Source organism: Pseudorca crassidens, chromosome 17 (genome assembly GCF_039906515.1).
Source record: "Pseudorca crassidens isolate mPseCra1 chromosome 17, mPseCra1.hap1, whole genome shotgun sequence".
Classification (NCBI taxonomy): domain Eukaryota; kingdom Metazoa; phylum Chordata; class Mammalia; order Artiodactyla; family Delphinidae; genus Pseudorca; species Pseudorca crassidens.
The window spans coordinates 8,377,183-8,391,352 of record NC_090312.1 but is presented as its reverse complement, the minus strand read 5'-3'; positions in this window follow the sequence as shown (position 1 = coordinate 8,391,352).

Below are 14,170 nucleotides of genomic sequence, written 5' to 3'. Positions count from 1 at the left end.
TCATATTTGTCATCTTAAAAGCCTAACATCTGCAAAATCTTTGTAAGCTCTAACAAGTTAGAGAGAGAAGGGCAAACCATTTGGACTTGGGGATGTAGGCAACATCTGGACGTGGTCTTGGAAGCAGTAATTCTGTCTATACTCAGTGTAGCTGCATTGCAGTAGGTGGGAGCATCTTGGGAATTTAATGCATGCTAACAAGTATTTGTAAATATGCTGGGGGGGATCAAAAACTAGATTGTATACACTACACAGTGTGCTTTCCTTCTGGTAATTAGAAATCACTTCTCTTGATCACCGCAGATAGGAGCACAAGTCCAGATGGAGTCCTCTCCTATTATTCTTCCTCTCTCGGATCATTTCAGGACCCATCTGAGTCTTTCTTTGGGATTTTCCTACTACAACCATTGAGGAAATTTGTTTTCTTGTTTTCAGGAGCCTTGGAGCTTCAAGGTTGAATCCCTGGACAATTTGATGACCAAGTTATCTTTTTAGGGAAAGACAGAATTGAGAAAGGGACAGAGACAAGGTGAGTCCAACGATGAGTTTCCAATTCTGGTCTCTGATACCCTTGGAACCTTTTGAGTTCTTGTGGCTCATCCTATAATTATGTGAACCCAGCAAGTAGCTTTCCAGTTAATTCCCTTTCTCATTAAGTTTGTCACTCCCGGATGAAGGAGTCTGGAATGGTACCCTCATATTTTCTATGGTGTCATTGAACATTAGTGTAACATACTGGATTTTTTTTTTAACTAACAGAAAAATTTAATCCAAATTTGTAACTCATGGACCACTGTTAATAAAGAGAAAAGCACCATAAAAGGAAGAATTTATATAAATCCTTATTAACAGTTTTCCAATTTAAACACTTATTATTCTCACAAACATTAGGACTCAGTGAGGTATCCTATACATTCACTCAGATAATAATATAATATTATACGGCTGAAAGGCAGGAAAGCATAGTGGTTAAGACCCTGGGCTTCACAGCAGACTAGCCCTGGGCTGGATCCCTACTCTACCATCTACTTATGTTATGGCTTTAAACAACTTAATTATCCTCTCTCAGCTTAATTTTCCTCATCTTTAAAATTAGCATGCTTTATGAATGTTGCAAGGATTCCCACATAACATAAGCAATACTTATGAGTAACATAAGCAATACTTTTAGCATCACTATTGCACAGAGTTCATGATGAATAAATGGTATTCTCGTGAGACTCTGTCATGTACTGAGATGTTGCACACGCTGTCAGAGACTCCTGCGTGCATCAGCGGCCACACATCCCTTCACGCAGTGCTCTCTGGTCGTTATTCTGAGTTTTATAATATCTTGGTACTGATCAATAACAGAGCCTCTGCAACCCCTCTGTGCAATGCTGAGTGCTATGGGCATCTCCGGATGATGGAAAAAAGGCCTGAAGCCAGTAGAGGCGCAAATAATTTAGACACTCAAGGACTTGCTTTCCAACGCACCCTTCCTCCTTTTCCATTTCATATGTAACCAGCATAACACAATTATGAAAAACTCAGTTAAGATAAGCTTGTCTTTAAAAAATAAACACACATTCAGTTTATACCATTTCTTAGAACTAGTTTAGCAGAGGAAAAAAATTTCATAAAACTATTAAATTTCCCATTCAACTTTCAGCCCGAGAACAAGAGCTGCTGGCAATAATTGCTTTTTTAATGGCTTGCTGCAACTCAGGGTAAACTCTGCTGTAATTATAGTCTTGCAGGGGAAGTACCTGATGATGAGATTTGTGGACAGAGCCAAAATATGATTTGTGCTTTCTGCCTCTTTCCATGGAAGACTTTCAGTCTTTTATTTCTGACATTTATCTAGTTAAGTCCATTTAGAGAAATGATCATTTTCCCCGAAAAGCTAAGCAGATGAATTGTAAGGTAAGAGGGCCGCAGAATTCTTCTTCAACTCGATTTGGAGAAGCTCATTTACCTGCAAGTCGCACCCCTGCCCCGCTCTGCGTGTCTGCTTCATCTCACTCCGCAAACCTGCTTTTCAGGTTTCTCTGTGCACATGGCAAGTAAGCGGCCTCGTAGCCCAGACGTGAAATGACCTTAACTCTCAGTAGGCATATGCATCCAACTACATGGTTTCCAAACACAATGTTCCAGTTCTAAATGCCAGGGAAAGAGATCTAATTAGCCCTGTGTGTGCTAGGACCTCCGCTGTTCAATCAGTTCTGGCCAGGGAGGAAAGCTGATGGAGTATAAACATGTCTGCTTCATGAACAGCAGGAGAAATAGTCATTGGATAAGAAGCTACGAGCTAAACAGATTCCCCAGAGAGGTCTCTTTCAACAAGATTATCCCAGTTCACTAAGGAAGAGACTGACACCCAGAAAATTTCAGTAAGTTATCGTCACCCAGTTGATGAGTATGTAGATCTGATCTCAGGTCTCTCTTGACTATGAAGGTTGTGATTCCTATTAAATTAGTAGTTTTTGAAGGACACTATAATCCATTGGATTTTAAAAGATTTATTTTTAATGGATAAGTAAAAAGTAAATTAAGGTTTACATAGATTTAATATGCAGACTCACACTGAGCCTTTGACTTGGTTCTTATATCCAATGGTAACAGTATCATAGAGACAGGGCACAGATCTTCCGCTTAGGGAACTTAAAAGCGGCACCCGTGGGGAATTCCTTGGCGGTCAGTGGTTAGGAATCGGCTCTTTCACTGCCGGGGTCTGGGTTCAGTCCCTGGTCAAGGAACTAAGATCTCGCAAGTCTCGAGGCATGTCCAAAAAAAAAGGTTGCACCCACTCATTTATTTGCTTACAGGTTATTCCAATGTATTTCATTTGTGTGCCTACAAAGAGGCTTCACAGATTATATGTAGTTTTGAGTAACTCAGCACCATGGATAAATGATGTAAAAAAAAATCCCTGCAAAGAAATCATAACTTGAACATAATGATAACAATGCCCAAAAAGGAACCAGTGAGAAAATGGCTCAGTTATTTGAAACGTGGATTGAAAAGCCACTCTTCTTAATGACAAATCAGTGTAGAGTGAGCCTTGAGATACTAGCTGAAAAGAGCATAACGCCATCACAGTTAGGAAAACATTTAACATCTAAGTGTGCAGAACATTATTAATAATAATATGCTTCAGTGAAGAAAATGTCTCCCTGCACTAGGAAAAAATAAAGTAAAAGGACATTATTTTTAAAACATTATTTATTTCATATTTACATCATTCATTTTCCATTTATATTTTGGGCATTATTATAGCATATTATGTTGAACTAAATGAAATGGCCACTTTTCATAGGTCAAAAAGGTGGAACATTGGCAATTTCATACTGTTCAACCTATATATATGTATATATATACATATATATATAAAATAGTTGTTACATATGATTTGGAGTAAATAAATACGCATCTATTGGGGGAATTAATAGAATTTAAAAAATTTATTTTATATTGGAGTATAGTAGATTAACAATGTTGTGTTAGTTTCAGGTGTACAGCAAAGTGATTCAGTTATACATACACATGTATCTATTCTTTTCAAGGAAGTAAGTCAGAGAAAGACAAATATCATCTTATATCACTTATATGTGAAACCTAAAAAAATTATACAAATAAACTTATTTACAAAACATAAACAGACTCACAGAATTTTTTGGATAGATGAGATTTAGGATTAACAAAGTTTGTGGACCCCTGTCTTACCATGTTAGACTGGGGGAAGATTCGCTGAGATGACAGCATTGAATGAGAACTTAAAGAATAAGCAATTAAGGTAATCCTTTCTTTACTACAATGAAGTGTCGTCTTTATCGTAAATCAGATAACTGTACACATGTTGCTATGTTTTTAGAATCTCACTTCTGTTCCACGGTCAGTTTTATTTACCATTAACATAGTTTCTTAACTAATACAGTTTCATATTAGATCTTGATATCTGGTAATGAATAAACTCTAGTTTTGTATTCCTTCCAAAATAAATAATTTCTGAAGAGATGAAGAATTACTAAAAGTCAGAGAGAGGACATAGGTTTCGGAGCAGTGGTTAGAAACCAGACTGATAGATTCACATCCATCAATATAAGAAGGCATAAAAGTACATGTGGGGCTTCCCTGGTGGCGGCAGTGGCTAAGGATCTGCCTGCCAGTGCAGCGGACACAGGTTCGAGCCCTGGTCCGGGAGGATCCCACATGCCGCAGAGCAAATAAACCCATGTGCCACAACTACTGAGCCTGAGCTCTAGAGCCTGCGAGCCACAACTACTGAGCCCGTGTGCTGCAACTACTGAAACTCGCGTGCCTAGAGCCCGTGCTCCACAACAAGAGAAGCCATCGCAATGAGAAGCCCACACACCGCAACTAGAGAAAGCCTGCGCGCAGCAACAAAGACCCAGTGCAACCAAAAATAAATAATAAATAATTAATTTAAAAAATATAGTACATGTGGACAGGGAGGGGGGCAAAAAGACTAATTCTCTTTGGCAAAAATGGAGACGGTAAGGAGACATTTACTGTTAAATAAAGTCTCTTTCCTTACACTGAGGACAGTCATCAAGAGGTCAGCAGGAAGGAGGCAGATGTTAAAGGCATATTGTCACTGTTCCCGCCTGGGTCTTAGCACAGCTCGTTGTCCACTTCCTGTGCCACTGGGGACCCTCTAAGTCATGTGGAAGGACAGTAGTGGATTTCAATGGTGATCCCCTGCTTTTCCCATAAACATTAGAAGTTTTGCATATTTATCTGGATAAGATACAAAATATGTTTCTCACTGCCCTTCTAAGATCTCTTCCCTTTGGTGCCCACCAGTTTTCTGCCCTCTGCCAATATACCATGCAGATTTAGAAAAGCAGGAGTGAGTCTATTTCTGTGAAAAATTAGGAAGAAAAAAACAAAAAGCTAAATGTTGTTCAGTACCTTTAAAAGTGAAAGAAGTGCTATGAAAAACGTATGCCCAGTGGCATGAACCATCACACACACACACACACACACACACACACACACACACACACACAGCTTTAAGATGTAATTTTTTTTTTTTTGTCACTGGTGCAGAGCTCAAGTAGGTAAGACATTAGGGGAATGCATCCTAGGGACATGGTTACTATTTTGGGGAATGGAAAGTGAGAGACTATTTAAAAGGAAGCAGAAATCTATGGGAGGTTCTACATATTGCTGACGACCACTCCCACCCCCCAACATACGTATGCACAGAAGTTTGCAGCAATGCAGTGCTTCACATCTTTCCTCTAGCATTAGTAAAGCATATGTCTCTCATGCTGGTTAATTTTAATTGCTTATATATAATAGTAAGATGAAAAAATCCTTATTTGGAATTACTTGGAAACGACTACAATATAACTTACAGTGAGTGAAAAGGCTCACCTTTTGTCCTTGGCTGAATTTTTTTTCCTTAATATTTTTGTGTGTCTGGATTACTTTGTTTTATTATTAAGAAGTACAGTTAAGTAAGTTCTGTGCTTTTCCAAATCCTTCATGAAAAACACTGATGAATTATGGAGTGATTTTTCCCAACTTCCGCCTGTTATCCGTGCTTGAAATAAATCCAAATGCTTTGCCCGCATTATCCTAATCAGAAGGCAGTTAATCCCTAGTGTCAACTAGCAGAATGATTCATAGGCGTGCAGAGGAATTAACCAACTGTTCCTTGGAAGACCAAGCTTCCTCGGAAGACCTAGCCCTTCCCCGTGACAGAAACATCACCTTTAAGAATCATAAGCATCGGGCTTCCCTGGTGGCGCAGTGGTTGAGAATCTGCCTGTTAATGCAGGGGACACGGGTTCGAGCCCTGGTCTGGGAGGATCCCACATGCCGCGGAGCGACTAAGCCCGTGCGCCACGGCTACTGAGCCTGCGCGTTCGGAGCCTGTGCTCCGCAACAACAGAGGTCGCGATAGTGAGAGGCCCGCGCACCGCGATGAAGAGTGGCCCCAGCTCACCGCAACTAGAGACAGCCCTCGCACAGAAACGAAGACCCAACACAGCCATAAATAAATTAATTAAAAAAAAAACAATTATAAGCATTATGATTTCACAGGAAGATTTATATCGAAGACATGGTCAATTCTTCCAGCATTTACAGAGCTCCACTTCGTCTGATTTGGGAAAGAAGCTCCAATAACTGACAACTGAATCCGTACTTTCAAATGGCTCTTATTGCATAGTCTCTCATTTAACCCACAAAGCCTCTTCATGAAAGAGGTTGTTTATTATTATTATGGTAATTATTCCCATTTGGATTTTACAAGTAGAAAAACTGAGGGGCCATAGAAGCCAAGTATCTGTCTTTTGTTTGCCTAGTATCTTAAATAATGTTACACAGCAAGAAACTGGCAGAAGCAGAACTCTCACTTAACCTTAGACTCCTTCCCTTCACTATGTTTATAACTACAAGAAGAATGTGCCTAAAATTAGCCTCCTAAAGGAAATATATATGTACATATTCGATACGGATATCTATGTATATATACATGTATGTATATCTTGAAAACATATGTATATCTTAACCATATATTTATATCTTTAAAAAGCCACAAGTTTTGAAGTGTAGAAAACGGATACAACCTAAAAGTTTATCATAAGGAAATAGCTGAATATCTTTTGCTATATCTAGTGTCAGTCAGTTTTCGGTAGGTTATGATACAGTAACAGATGATCACAGAAATCCTAGTAGCTTCCAACTACAAAGATTCTGTGCGTATTCCCGTCCATGGGAGTAAGATACAGCTCTACCCCACCTCTTATTCCAGGATCCAGGCTGAAGGGGCAGCTTCCAGCTGTGATTTGGTGGGCGGAGGCAAAAATAAAACACCAGTCACGGAACCACATGAGGACCCTGGAAGGTTCTGCTTGGACATGGCGTAAATAACTCCCACTCATGCAATGAGCAAAAATAAGGCATATGGATAAACCTAATGCCAATGGGAGGTGAAATCTTCTCCTACGAAGAGGGGCTCCAGAGAGGGGCTTTGTAGATATGAACCTCTTAGAGTACAGCAAATCTTTTAATCAACTGAAACTATATTACACATGTACATATTAGGTAATATTACACAGTCTTTTGAAAATGAGATATTTAATCTGTATGTAATGACCTGAAGAAATATTTATGATGAATATTCTTCCATGATAATTGCCATTTGTGTCCCCCAAAATGAAAACTCTATGGGGGTAGAATTTTTCTCTGTTTTGTTCACTAATGAATCTTAACTGCTTTGAGCAGTCTTGGAAAAGCATAGACCCATGCTAAAAATGTACTGAATGAATTAATAAATGAATTTTCTTCTAAGCACAATTTTGTATTCATATCAATTGTATGCAATATTTAAATCACCTCTTAGTCCTAAGTATTTTCTTATTTCTCTTATTTTATTCTTTGGCTCATTTGTTATCTAGAAACTGTATTAAATTTTCAAATGTATCATTATTTTAATTTATACATTAATTAAATCAAAATTATAAAAATGATGTTTGCTAAAGAACTTTTGAAATATGTTGAGGTTTTCTTCATAGTCTCATGGATTGTGAATATTCATAAATGTCCCCTGTAAATTTTAAAAGTAGTGTAGAGTCTCTAATTTTTGGATATAAGGTTTCTTTCCATGTCCAGTACATCATTTTATAAACTGTTATATAAATCTTCTGTATTCTTGCTTAATTTTTTCACCTTGAATATAGTTTATTAAGAAAGTGTTGTTAAAATTTCACACTATTTATTTCACACTTGTACATGTGCTTTGTAATTCTGTTTTATATATTTTAAAGTTATATTGCCAAGTGCACATAAGTTTAGAATTGTTATAACATCCTGCTAAGTTAAACTCTTTAATGCCGTATAATAATGTCTCTCTACTGATACTTTATCTAAAAGTCTCTTTTGTTAGCTATCACTTTAGCAATAGCATTCCCTTGGCTTTTGTTTACCTTTTATAGCTTTGTCCATCCCTTTCCTTTTTTTTACTTCATGTGTTGTTATCTTTTAGATCAGTCTCTGTTATAATATTGATGGCTAGTCTTGCTTTTTCATTCTATCTGGAAATTTTTAATAACTTGTAAGCTTTGTCCATTATTAGAGTAGGCCAATCACATAGTAGGCTCTTAACAAGAAGTATGTTGAAAAAGTACGAGTAAATAATTGAATACATTTTTGTGATTACTGATATACATATTTTTAAAATTTTTTATTTTATTTTATTTTTTATTTTTGGATGCGTTGGGTCTTCGTTGCTGTGTGCAGGCTTTCTCTAGTTGCGGTGAGCAGGGGCTACTCTTCGTTGCGGTGCGTGGGCTTCACCTTGCGGTGGCTTCTCTTGTTGCGAAGCATGGGCCCTAGGCGCACGGGCTTCAGTAGTTGTGGCACATGGGCTCAGTAGTTGTGGCTCATGGGCTCCAGAGAGAAGGCCCAGTAGTTGTGGCACACGGGTTCAGTTGCTCCGCGGCATGTGGGATCTTCCTGGACCAGGGCTCGAACCCGTGTCCCCTGCATTGGCAGGCGGATTCTCAACCACTGCACCACCTGGGAAGTCCCGATTACTGATATAGTTGAATATATTTCTATTATTTTATTTTTTACTGGCATTATGTATATAAATGATATCTATATGCATATAAATATTTGGATTTATTTCTACTATTGTATTTTGCTTTCTGCTTGACTTGCTTTTCTGTTAATTTTTTCCCTATTTCTTGCTTTATTTTCCATTAAAATAATATTTTTACTATTAATCTTTTATTCTTTCTACTGCTTTAAAATGTTTATATTATATTTGCTGTCTTTTAGCCATTACTCTTAAAAATTCGACTTACATAATAAATTAAAACCATAACAATTTAATCATGTATCTAGTATTCTATCACACAATCCAAGAATCAGTTCATCTCCTTCCATATTTTTAAAAATTTTGGATATTTCAGTTCCACCTTGTTTTTTCAAGCTACTATTAACTGCTGTTATTGTTGTTTTGTATAACCAATGTTGACATAGATTTGCCCACAGACTTATACGTTCCTCTCATCACCATTCTTTGCCACTTCTTAAGCCTTCTTTCTGAGATCAGTTTTTTCTTCATGAGATATCATTTCCACATTTCTTTCAGCAGTAGTTTGTTCATCTCACCTTCACTTTGGAATACTAGTATTGCTGGTATAAAATGTTACAGTAGTAGCTATTTTATTTCAGCACTTTGGACAGATTTTTTTCACTGTCTTCCAGATCCCATAGAGAAAACTATGAGTCAAACTGCTATTCCTTTTTTGTAATCTGACTTTTTTTTTTCAGGTTATCTTTAAGATTTTTGTCTTTATCCTTGATGTATAGTGATTTGACTCTAAAGAATCTAAGTTTGGATTTCTCTTCCATCAAATCGACTACCTAAATCTGATGATTTGTGAATTTCATCACCAATTCTTTTTAAAGAATATTTTCCTCCATTGTCCTTCTTTTTTTTTTGCGGTATGCGGGCCTCTCACTGTTGTGGCCTCTCCCATTGCGGAGCACAGGCTCCGGACGCGCAGGCTCAGCGGCCATGGCTCACGGGCCCAGCCGCTTCGCAGCATGTGGGATCCTCCTGGACCGAGGCAAGAACCCGTGTCCCCTGCATTGGCAGGCGGACTCTCAACCACTGCGCCACCAGGCAAGCCCCATTGTTCTTTTTTTTTTTAATTCCTGTAATATCTAGATTAGGCTACAGTTTTTCATTCTACTCTGCTTTCCTTCTAATTCTCCTTCATATTTACATCCATCTCTGTTCCACACTCTTGTTAATTTCTTCGTCTCCATCTGTCAAATTCCTGTTTTAACTCCCTGAACTATGCCTTATCCACTGCTCTTTACATTGTCTAAAATACTTTGTAATTTTAATGATCGTGTTTTCTTCTTTAGAGGTTTAAGTTGTTCTTTTTAAACATGCCTGAAATTTTATTGGTAGTGTGTGATTCCTTTCTCATCTTTTATTTCTTTCAACATTTTAAACACACGATTTAGGTTACTAATGATTTTACTGTAGTTCTAGGGAGTCTAATGCTGGGATTGTTTCTGTGACCCACTCTCACGGGGTGATGCAAATCCTCCTGTGTTTTGGATTGTGAGGTCATCTTCTGAGAGACTTTATCTTCAAGAATCCTTGGAGGTCTGGGTGGCAGAAAGCGTTTTCACTTGTTTCTGGCAGGTACCCAAGGGTACTACTAACCCAAGATGACTTTACTTAATTTCTTAGCTTATGTTCTCCAGTCCACATAAACGAAGGATAAACAAAGGGCAACACAAAGCTCAAACAAAGGGTAAACTGAAATCCAAAACATACATGAATTGGGACTTTAGGAGCCTTTCTCCCCTCCCATAGATAGATAATCTTGCTTGTTCTTTTGATTTGCTGGTGAGCAGAATCTTTTTCGCTAGAAGCTCTTGGAAATCCTGGCCTTATTCAGGAGATCTCTTGTTTTCTCTCTCTCTCTGACTCTGCATTGCAGGCTCCTTTCCTGCTTCTGGGCTCCTCGTGGTAAGCAGGCTACTTGGGGTCTCCACCTGGCGGTCCTAACCAAGGCTATGTTCCTCTATTCCTATTTCTCTAACTGTCACCAGGACTAAAGTTTAGATTAGCCTTTCTGCAGGTCTAGTATCTGGAGTTTGGTAGGCTGAGAACATCTGTCTACCCCTATTTTGTCCCCCATATAAGCTTCATCCTTCACACAGCTTAGCAAAATAATATGTGTGGCAATACTTAGTTGGCTCATTTTTCTTCTTTTTTTATACAGTATGTTCTAGAAAGCGTGAGGAGAAGAGGGGTGACTGACACCTATAACCTCCATCTATTTCACCTTTAATAGCCTTGAGGAACAGGCAATAGATTTTAATATCAATTTTTCCTTTTATCCCTTTCTGCCATTATTTGAAAATGATAGAGAGCCACGTAAGGATGAATGCACCAGTGATAGGAATTACATAGCCCTTGAAGGCAGAAGTAGCTCCCTGCCACTCAAGTGTTTGCCTCTTCCACGAAGTGTCTGTGTTCTTTCTTTCCCAGTTTATAAAATGATAAATACATGAGAGATCCTGATGGCTCCAGAGGGAGCAGGGTGTCTAAGGTGAAGACAGATAATCTAGTTCATTTTTTTCCATTCAGCATTTACTTACTGATAATGTCTTATGGGACAGACAATGGCCTAAATGCTATGGTGACAAAGATAAACACGACATCTCTGTCTCTTAAAGAGATCTCAGTCTGGTGGAGACAGGGACATAAATAGATAATTTCATACAGAATCCAAATTGCTAAGGAGAGAAAGGTATTTTCTGGGATGTGCAGAAGACCTTCTGGAGGATACGAAGCCACAAATGAATCTCCAAAACTTACTGAGAGTCAGTCCATTCCTTTATTTATTGATTTTTGATTATGTGTTGGGCATTAAGATAGGCCCTGGACATACATCTGTTAATAACAAAGACATGTTCTCATCCACATGGGCTTGCATGCTACAACCCTGTACTTGCACTTCTGAACATTTATTCTACAGAACTAAAGAGGTACACTCGCAAAAGCCTACGCATACATGTTTTATCAGTTTTATTCATAACAGCCCCAAACTGGAAGCGACTGTTTTGCCCTCGAATGAGGGATGGGTTGAACAAAGTGTGGTCCATCCACACCGTGGAATACTACACAGTAGCACACAAGAATGTACTATTGATAAATACAACCGCCTTGATGAATCTGCAGAGAATTATGCTGAGTAAAAAGAGGCCAATCTCAAGAAGTTACATTCTAGTTGGTTCCATTTATGTAACATTTGTTAAATGACAAAATTACAGAAATGGAGAACAGATGAGTAGTTGTGGGGTAGAGAGAATGGAGATGGGTGTGATTTAAAAGAGGGCAACAGGAGGGATTCTTTTGGGGATGGCCTTTCTCTCTGTTCACTGCGGTGGCGAATACACAACCTACACAGGTGCTAAAATGACAACAGAACTATTAAACGCATGAGTAGACATAACACTGGGGAGATCTGAATAAGTTTAGGGATTGAATCAATGTCAATATCCTGGTTGTGATACTGCACTCTCTTTTTGCAAGATGTTATCCTTGAGGGAAACTGGAAAAGGGGTACACAGGGATCTCTCTGTATTATTCCGTACAACTGCAGGTAAATCTGCGATTATCTCAAAATTAAAAAAAAAAAAAATTAACACAATCTTTGAGGAGAAGCGACAGGGCTATTCCAGCTTAAGCTGGTGCCTGTCCTGAGCTGACATTTCGAGCTCATCTACAAGGCTGTCACCCTCTGTGAGCACATCTTCCTCCTGCTGCTCTTGGGAAGCACTGGGCCTGTAGAAATGTTTTGCCCGAGGCAGAGAAGGCAGCCCTGAGGCTCAGTCTACTGCAGGGCTGTTTCCCTGCAGCCAGAATTCTGTCCAAGGTCCTCAGCACTCATGGATGAGTCCGACCTCACGGCACTGCAGGACTGTAAGGTTGGTGGATATACCCACCCACCGCACGTACAGTCACTTCCTTCACACGAGTGGAGAAGCTGACCAGAAACAGGTTTCCTGCTTAGAAATGGCAACTGCGTGTCCTGTTCACCAGTGGTCTTCAATCTTGGGGACCAGGCTGGACCCCTCAAATTTCTCCTTTGGGGTTCATCTCTCTTGCTCTCTCTGTGGCTAGTGTTGATAGACACTCTGAGTTTGGAGCTCGTTGCCTCTTAGGTAACGGGAATAACCCCCTTCCCCACCCCTATGGTTTACTTTGTGACTTAGCTTCCGCCACATCAGGGTTGTCTCTCGCTAATGTTGATTCAGCATCCTGGCCTGTGTGGGCTGCTGTCCTTTTCTCTCCTTACTACCCCCTGCACTCGTTCCCAAAGCAACATGCTTGGTCGAAGGCAGTGATGTCCCCTATCAATTTGAGGTGGAACCCTAGCGAAGCATGTGGCTGCATTTCTCTTTTCTGCAATCATTGGAAACCGAAGACTGGCTGTATGAAGGTGACTACAGGTGAAGCACAGGTCTTGACTCAGCACAGCAGGATGAGACGAGGGAGGCATTCTGTGTGGAGAAGGGTAAGCTGGTGCTAAAGCTCCATGATCAACGATAAAGACCGAAAGATCCAGGAGAAGGGAAGAGTCCCATTAAGTTATTTTTCTGTTGTTTTCTGCTCAAACATCTTTCTCAAGCTCCTTTGAACCTAAGTGCTCAGAGATTGTCACTACCCGAAATGGTCAATACTTCTCAATTCTATTTAACTGAATCTTGGAAACATTTACAGCAAAAGCTCTCCTCAACTCACTCTACTTAGCTGCCTGTCTGGTTAACCAGTATAAACCCATCCCCTGTAAGACATTCCTGACTGAAGCTGTCAGCAGAATGAACTTTAATACTCATCTAAGTTGCTTTGCTACTCTCAACTGGTCTGCCATGTGCTAAGAATCCCATATTTTTTTGAAAACTGTTTTGCAAACCAAAGACATATTAAGGCAGAAAGAGAGAATGTTGTTTCTAAGAGAACTACAATGAAAAAGTCTGCACCTTGCAAAGACTTCAAAAAATAACGTACATATATTGCTTTAAAAATTGCTGGACTATTACGTGTGGTCATTATAACTAGAAAAAAAATGGAAGTGGGAACAAGAAAATCTAGAAGATGTCTGCATTGAGATTGTAGCTCAAGTGTCTTAAATTCTCTCTTCACTCTAAAGGAAGAAAAAAGGGAAAGAGTAGAAGATACTTCATGCAGGTCATTTACCCTAGAAAGACAAAGCAGAACCCTAGCAGAGAGCCTCAAAAGAGCAGCCTTGGTCTGCACCGCAGTTGGTAAGTACATGTATATTTACATTACAGTTTATGTTTATATATTTGTATAATGTGAAATAAAACATTTAAGGTATGTAGTCATATCATTTTTATTATTTCTCACTTTATTCTTTTCCTGTAACCAATGAACCCCTGTTTCCAGTCACTTGTATCAGAGGTTCTGTGTATTTTCTTTATTCATGTCATTAGCTGAGAAGCTTGGTGAAGCAATAGTTAAGAGCAGGGGCTTTGGGATGGGAACGGGGCATGTAACTTGAACCTTCGAAGCCTCAGTTGCCTCACCTGTGAAATGGGTATAATACATGCCTCATTTAATACCTGCTGGTGACAATTAAAATTATGATATTGA